An 8092-nucleotide genomic window follows, 5' to 3' on the forward strand; every position below is an offset into this window, starting at 1 on the left:
CTCCTCTCGGCATGTGCAGTCTCTTGTCAGCTCTTTCAGCAGTTCCTTCACTGGTTTCAGCAGCTTTGTTCCTCATTTCTGCCAGCTTTGTTCCCTATCTCCTGCCAAGTTGTTCAGATGGCTTCTACACCAGTTACAGTGTATTTTATTCTTGCCCAAGTACGCCCAAGTACAATGATTTTAACCCTTTCACTTGGGCTTGGCACACACTGGAGGAGGGTGTTTGTTTTCAGTGAGGAAACTCAGGAGTTTCAGATTGCTTCAAAAAAACCCCAAGAACCCCCCCTTTGGCTGAGTGCAGCCAGTTCTCTGAGCAAAGCAGGTCCCAGGTGTGTGAGGAGAGACAGGATGGGCTTGGGAATGTGGAGCAGGGCTGTCCACACTGGGTCAGACCTCAAGGCACAGCTTCTGTGACCAGGCCAGACCTCCTTTGGAGAGACCCTGCATCAGTATCAGTCACAGAATGCTGCAGCCACCTCTTCTCTAAAGAGAACAGCAATAAAATACACCCCTTAAAATAGGAATGAGTATTTCTTAGAAGCTCTTTGAAATATTTCTCCATAACTAGAGAAGGAAACCCTCCTAATGAACTGCACCAGGCCAGAGGGAAATCAAGGCAGAGCCAGGGTTTGTCAGCACTTGCTTGATCCTAATGAGCCCCGTGGTGCATTTGGGGCTGAGCCCTGGAAGCTCAGGGCCTGAGAGGAGATTGCACAAACCTTTCCAGGAGTCAAAGGCAGAGGAAACACCCAAAGTGTCTCGAGGCATTAATGGGTCCCACTGAGGTCCATCCCCAACACAGGCTCCTCATGGACTCCTTGGAGGAGAGAATTGGAGGCCAGGATTGCACAAAAACCTGTCAGAGCCTCAGTGTGGGAAGGAAAATCCAAAGTACCTTAAAACCCTTGAGTATCTCAGAGCATTAATGAGCCCCACTGAGTGTCAATGCAAAGCTCTCAAGGGACTCGTTAAAGTAATTGGAGATAATTGGAGGCCATGATTGCACAAACCTCTCAGAGACTCAGTGTCAAAAAGGAAGCACCAAGTACTTTGAAAAACCTGAAGTACCCTGAAGCATTAATGAGCCCCAGTGAGTGTTGTTACTGACAAAGAATCTCCAGGGACTCATTAGAGCAGATGATTGGGGGCCAGGATTGCACAAAGCTCTCAGAGACTCCCAGGCAAAAGCCAAAGCCAAAGTCCTTTGAAAACCCTGCAGTCCCTGGGAGCATTGAGGAGCCCCCAGGGCCATTCCTGACCAAGGCTCCCCAGGGACTCCTTCCAGCAGATCCCTGAGGCCACTGGGATGTGGGGGGATGCTGAGGGCAGGACAAGGGGCTGACAGTGCCCAGCCTTGCTGGGGCTGTGCCAGGAGGCCCCAGGGCCTCAGGACAAGGTGTCTCCTCCCAGCCCTTGGTGGCACAGACGCTGCTGTGCCCCAGGGCACCAAGACTTGGCTTCTCTTTGTCCCCCCTGTCATCCCTGCCTCCAGTTCTCTGCTCTGACTGGAGCCTGGGGACACTTTCTCAGTTGTGTCCCTCACTGGGACCCATGAAAACTTCCAGAAACTTTGAAGTTCAGTTCTGACTGGAATTCTTGAGAGGTTTGTGCCAGTCCCTGTCAGGGACTGATGTTCAGGGCCTCAGCACCAAGGCCCGAGAGGGTCATTCCAGTCCTTGTGCTGTGTCTGTGCTGCTGAGCTGGGCCGGGCTCCTGGCACAGAGGCAGCTCCTGGCAAGCGGCAGCGCTGCAGAGAGACAGCTCTGGCCAGGAGCAGCTCCTGGGCACAGCCCAGCAGGGCTGGGGCACTGCCTGCAGCCAGCCCAGGCACAGCACAGAGGCACACAGGGCTTAAACTCAGCCGGGGCTGGGAGCACAGAGCAGAGCTCACTGAGGGCTCCCCAGAGCAGAAATCCTCACAGCGTTTGAAACTGTCATTGTCTGGCTGTGGGAAGAGAAGCTGCAGTTCCTGGAGGCATCTCCTGAAGCTGGCCCATCCCACAGCTTTTAGGACCTTTCCGGAGCACTCTCAGAGTTGCTGCAGTCTGGGGGATGTGGCCCTAGGGCCGGGCTGGGTTGCCCTGCTGCAGCACCCGAGGCCCAGCACAAGGCAGCTCCTGTTGCCGGGCTCTGCTGCGGGGCTGAGCAGCCGGGGCTGCAGCCAGGGGTGCCCAGGGCTGTCCTGCAGAGCAGGGTCCTGCAGCCCAGGGCGCTGAGCTGGGGCAGGGACTCTGCTGCCTGCCAGGGGCAGCTCTCAGCCGGCCCGGGGAGCTGCTGCCAGCGCTGGGGGAGGAGCTGTGGGGGAAGGAGCGACCCTGAGCAGGGCAGGTGCTGCTGCTGAGAGCTGCTGCCTGGGGCAGGGCTGCTCCCAGCTCCAACCAGCCTGGGCACAGCTCTGGAGGACACTTCCCAAAGAAGGTAAGCCTGGGATTGCTGTAAAGATCAGGAGCTTTCCTGAGACTGTTTCGATTTCCTGCTTGGATCAGGGTGGGAAGGCTGGGGGATGAGGGAAGCAGAACAGGAGCTGTAATCCCAGAATCACAGAACATTCTGAGTTGAAAGGGACACACAGGATCATCTCAGTAATGTTTGAACACTCACTGAGAGTCCAGATCTGTGACTTTGGGTGCTCAGTCTCTCTGCTGGGAGCCTCCCAAAGGGCCTTCAGCCACTCCTCAGCCCATGGGCAGCACCAGCAGCACCTTTGCAGGGCCCAGCAGGGCTCTCCTGAGCCGCCCTTGCCCCCCTGCACACAGACCCTGCCCCAGGCCTTGCAGACAGGCAGGTTTCTGTAGGGCCGGGTGAGTGCACAGAGGGTGGGATGGGCTCTGTGAGCGCTGGCAGGGACCAGGCACCCCTCAGGAGGGAAATGTGCAGGCCCAGGGAGAGGATCAGGGCAGGAGAGGGAGCTGAACAGAGCAGTGCTGGGGGCAGGAGGGCACTGTGGGTGTGTGGGAGGTGCCGTGCACAGCTGGGTACGGGAACACTGTCCTGAGTGCCCGGCTGTCTCTGCCCTGCCCTCCCAGGCACAGCACCACAGCATCTTCTCTTGTCTCTGCACTCCCCTGATACTGTCTCTGCTATCTGGTGCTCTCAGGGAGGCTCTGGGATCTGCAGCAGCTGAGTCAGGCACTGACCTTGGGATTCCTGCCAGGCAGGGCTGTCCATGGCAATGGGGTGTCCAGGCTTCCCTGTGCCCTGTGGGGCTGTGGGCAAAGCAGTCCATGGGAAAGGGGAAGGAGCTGAGCCTCCCTCCCTGAGATACCATCATGGGCATACCCAGGACTCTCCTCGCTGTGTCCTCCCAAGCTCTGAGCTGCCCTCCTGAGTGCAAATCTGTGCCAGACCCTCTCGGAGTGCCCTGAATGTCCCCCGGGGAAGTGCAGAGATGCCATAGCTGAGGAAATGCTGCTGGGTTTGCCAAGGGCACCGTGAGTGCCCCTGGCAGAAGGGGATGCTGAGACCTTGCCCAGAGACCTTTAGAGAGGGTGAGACATTCAGGGATCCCTCTGCTCTGGGCAGGGTCTGGTTTATCCCAGGGTGACCCAGGAGTGTGATTGTGCTCTGACTGCAGCCAAAGGGGCAAGCCCGGGGCACTTGGGAACAAGCCCATGCAGCCCCTCAACTTGCCCTCAGCCACAGGGAATCCTTTGCCTCTCACCTCTCTCAGTGGCAAACACGGAGTGCAGCAGAAATGCTGGGGATTTCTGACCTCAGAGAACCAGGAATGATGTGTGAGTAGGAAAACAATTCCTACATCTCCTCCCTGCCATCCCTGTCCTGTAGACCTGGGAGTGCAGATGGTACCAAGCCTGTCTGCATGAGGAGTGGTTCCACTGACAAATCCTGACTATCCAGCCTTGTCCCTCTGCCACACGGCCACAAACCCAGGGCAGCAGGGCAGGGATGGCTCCTCGAGAGCCCCCACGCACTCTGAGTGTGCTCCTGGCACACTCAGACAGCACAAGTGGAGCTCAGGCAGGGCCCTGGGTGAAGGTTTTCCCAAAGCAGGAACAAGGGTGGGGGAGTCCCAGCAAGACAGTCTGCAGGGAATGGCACAGGTTTGGCTCCAAGCAGCCTGACCTGACTTGTACCTGTCCTTTCTCCATGAACAGGTGCCCATGGCCAGAGACAGCAAATGTCCAACAGCAGCTCCATCAGCCACTTCCTCCTGCTGCCATTGGCAGAAACGCGGCAGCTGCAGCTCCTGCACTTCTGCCTCTTCCTGGGCATCTCCCTGGCTGCCCTCCTGGGCAACGGCCTCATCATCAGCGCCGGAGCCTGCGGCCAGCACCTGCACAGCCCCATGTTCTTCTTCCTGCTCAACCTGGCCCTCACCGACCTGGGCTCCATCTGCACCACTGTCCCCAAGGCCATGCACAATTCCCTCTGGAGCACCAGGCACATCTCCTACTCAGCATGTGCTGCTCAGGTGTTTTTCTTTCTGTTCTTCCTCTCAGCAGAGTATTTCCTTCTCACCATCATGTGCTACGAGCGCTACGTGTCCATCTGCAAAGCCCTGCACTACGGGACCCTCCTGGGCAGCAGAGCTTGTGCCCACATGGCAGCAGCTGCCTGGGCCAGTGCCTTTCTCTACGCTCTCATGCACACGGCCAATACATTTTCCCTGCCCCTGGGCCAGGGCAATGCCCTGGGCCAGTTCTTCTGTGAAATCCCACACATCCTCAAGCTCTCCTGCTCCAAATCCTACCTCAGGGAACTTGGGCTCATTGCTGTCAGTGTCTGTTTGCTCTTTGGCTGTTTTGTGTTCATTGCTTTCTCCTATGTGCAGATCTTCAGGGCTGTGCTGAGGATCCCCTCTGAGCAGGGATGGCACAAAGCCTTTTCCACGTGCCTCCCTCACCTGGCCGTGCTCTCCCTGTTTGTCAGCACTGGCACATTTTCCAACCTGAAGCCCCCCTCCCCTCCTCGCCATCCCTGGATGTGGCCCTGTCAGTTCTGTACTCGGTGGTGCCTCCAGCCCTGAACCCCCTCATCTACAGCCTGAGGAACCAGGAGCTCAAGGAGATCCTGAGGTGCGGGAGCTTTGGGGTTCAGTCTGGACCAGGCGTAGATGGACGGCGACGAGAGATCTCTGAGGTCAGATCTTGGAACATGCGGTTTATTGCAAAGGGCGTGGGTACAGGGGCACTGCTTAGAGCTGCCAGACTCAGCTCGGAGCAGGCCCAGGAGAGCAAGAGAGTAAGCGGGTAAGTAAAGAGAGAGAGAGAGCGAGAGGAATGAGAATGAAGAAGTGATGAAGTCCTGGTTACAATACAATAAATCATCTTCTGTACTGAATATTCTAATTGTCACTAACCAATCTAATACAAGATACAAATCCTATGGCATTTACATACAGCCTATAAGAGTTCTTATATTACCATAGAGTGTTACATCTTAACTTCTAAAAACTACTCTTTGGACCCCTTCTGCTGAGCTAGTAGGGTCTGCTCTGACCCTTGGACCTGCCTGCAAGCAGAGGGTATTGTTCAGTCAAGAGGGGATTACCTTCAGTCGGCCATACCATTGTTTTCCAGTTGTTCAGTAACTAAGACTTGGTATTTCAAAGGTGGCTTTCATTTCGATGTCGCCTGTAGTTTTCATATTCCCAAAATCTTTTGTCAGGCAATCATATTTATAAGGCTTTCCTGTTTCATCTTCCCCAACACTGAGGAAACTCCCTGGACTTCTTTGACTACTGGAGAGTCCATAAGGAATATGAAAAACTCAGATGCTCCTTAGATCAAATATCTTTATTTTCCTTTGTTCATTATACAGCAAATAGTACCTTCACCTTAATAATATTTTTGTTATCACTCTCCCAGTGTTATCTGACCCCAGACACATCCTGTACATGTGGATCCAGGCTCCCTGTACAAACAAACACACTAAAGAGTCCAGCAGAAATTATTTGTCTCTGTTCCCATCTGTCACATCTCCTCTGGAGTTGGAGCTGCAGCCCCAGCACCTGGGAGGGCTCAGGGGCTCACAAGCTCAGCTGCTACACAGAGAACTTGTGGGCCTTGGGGTGCCCCTGTCGGCCTCAGTGCCCAGAGCCTTTCTGCTCCTTCCCCCTGGGGCTGCTGCTTCCCTGCAGCCCTGGCCACGGAGAGCAGCAGAAGCGGCCGTGTCCAGAGCAGCAGTGCCAGCTCAGGGCCCTGTGGGGAGCAGGGGCTGGGCAGCAGCACAAGGCAGCCCGGCTGGCCAGGACACCTCAGCTGGGGAAAGGGATGTCCAGGAGAAGGGCAAGGGAGCGTTTCTGTGCCTGCAGGATGCAGTCCAGAGGAAGCTGCTGCTGCAGGCACCGGCTCTGGCCAGGCCCCTCTGTCCCCTGCCCAGGGCTGCTGTGCTGTGCTGGGCAGAGGGGCTGGCACTGAGGGGCAGAGGCAGCCTGTGCTGGGCATCTCCTGGAGCCGGGGCTGAGAGTTCTGCGCCGTCACTGGGCTCCATTTCCCCTGCCATGGGGAGCTCCAGCCCTGGGGCTGCTGTGGAGGCTGACCTCCCTCTCTGCCCCTCGGCAGCTGCTGGGCCCTTCAGAGGGGCTGAGCAGTGGGGGGAGTGCTCCCAGTGCTGGCACACCCCGGGGCTGGCACTGCCATGGGGCTCACCCAGAACGGGCTGCTGGGCTGGGCTGGGCTGGGCAGAGCTGGGCAGAGGCTGGGCTGGGCTGGGAAGTGCCCAGGAGATAAAACCCACCCGTATCAGCTGAGCTGTGTGACTCTGCAGGGCCAGGACACGTTCCAGCGGGTGTGTGGTGCTGTGCCAGTCCCCTGGCAGGGATCTCAGACAGGCAGGTGCAGCACTGAGGGGGCCGGTCTGGGCCCTTGGTGGCATGGACAGTCCGAGAAGGTGCCCCAGGGCTTTGATCACCCCCCAGCCTCTTCCACTGGCCACTTTCAGATCTGGCCACTCACCCCAGTTTTTTGGTCTCTGTTCTGTGGTCATCTCCTTCCTCCTGCTGAGTTCAGCGCTGGTGCAGGGGCAGCGTCAACCCTGCCCCAGGCTCCCTCCTTACCCAGACCTTGGCAGAGCCCAGAGCAGGGCGCTCTGTGAACCCTGGCACGGGATGTGGGTGGTGGGACTGGACATTGAGGTCTGTCATGGACGCTCTGGTGGGGAGCATTTGCCCACCCAAAACAAACCCCGTGCTGTGCCGTGTCTGGTGAGGGGCATGTGGGGCCTGTGCTGGGCAGGGGGGCTGTGCTGCCTCAGGCACAAATCACAGGCATGAGCCACAACACAGCGACCAGGAGGTAGGACAGGCTGTGGAGGAGGCATTCAGAAATCTGACCTGAGCCTGTGTTCATGTGTTTAGGAAAGCCAAAGTCCGGCTGGAGCTGATGGAGGCTGCAGGCAATATCCAGAGCAAAGTGAATTCAGTCACTGTGTTTGCAGTAAATGGCTGCAAAAGGAACATGTCAACCTGCTGCTGAATGGGGGTGGGGAGGAGAATCCAAATCATGGAATGGCTTGGGCTGGAACCTTAAAGATCATCAGGTTCCAATCTCCTGCCATGGGCAGGGACACCTTCCACTGGCCCAGATTGCTCCGTCCAACTGGCCTTGAACACCTCCAGAGGTGGGGAGTCTGCAGCCTCTCTGGGTAGCCTGTGCCAGGAGCTCACCACCCTCATGGGGAAGAATTTCTTCCCAATATCCCATCTAAACCTGCACTCCTTCCCCTCATGGACATTCCCCTTGTCCTGTCACTCCAGACCTTGTCCAAAGTCCCTCTCTAGCTCTCTCAGAACCCCTTTAGGCACTGGAAGGGGCTCTCATGTCTCCTTGGAGCCTTCTCTCCCCCAGGCTGAGCAGCTCCAGCTCTCCCAGCCTGGCTCCAGAGCAGAGGTGTTCCAGCCCTGCAAGTGTCCCTTGTGACACTGAGGGACTTTGTGTAACCAAGGGTCCATTGTCACACTGGATGATCTTGGAGGTCTTTTGCAGCCTAAGTAATTTCTATGTTAATCCCATTGAAACAGCAAAAATTAGGGTAAAAATAAAGAAATTAAACAAATACATCTAAAATGGCACCATTTTCCTGGAATTTGGGGGTGAATTTGGGGTTCAGGGAAATATTTGGGAGGGTTTGG

General features: G+C 56.5%; 1 pseudogene; it reads left to right on the plus strand.

Moving 5' to 3' along the window:
- The first annotated feature begins 2228 nt into the window (after positions 1 to 2228).
- On the plus strand, positions 2229 to 7436 carry LOC125336503 (annotated as a pseudogene).
- Positions 7437 to 8092: the final 656 nt, after the last annotated feature.

This window comes from Corvus hawaiiensis, chromosome 20 (assembly GCF_020740725.1).
Source record: "Corvus hawaiiensis isolate bCorHaw1 chromosome 20, bCorHaw1.pri.cur, whole genome shotgun sequence".
NCBI classification, from domain to species: Eukaryota; Metazoa; Chordata; class Aves; order Passeriformes; family Corvidae; genus Corvus; species Corvus hawaiiensis.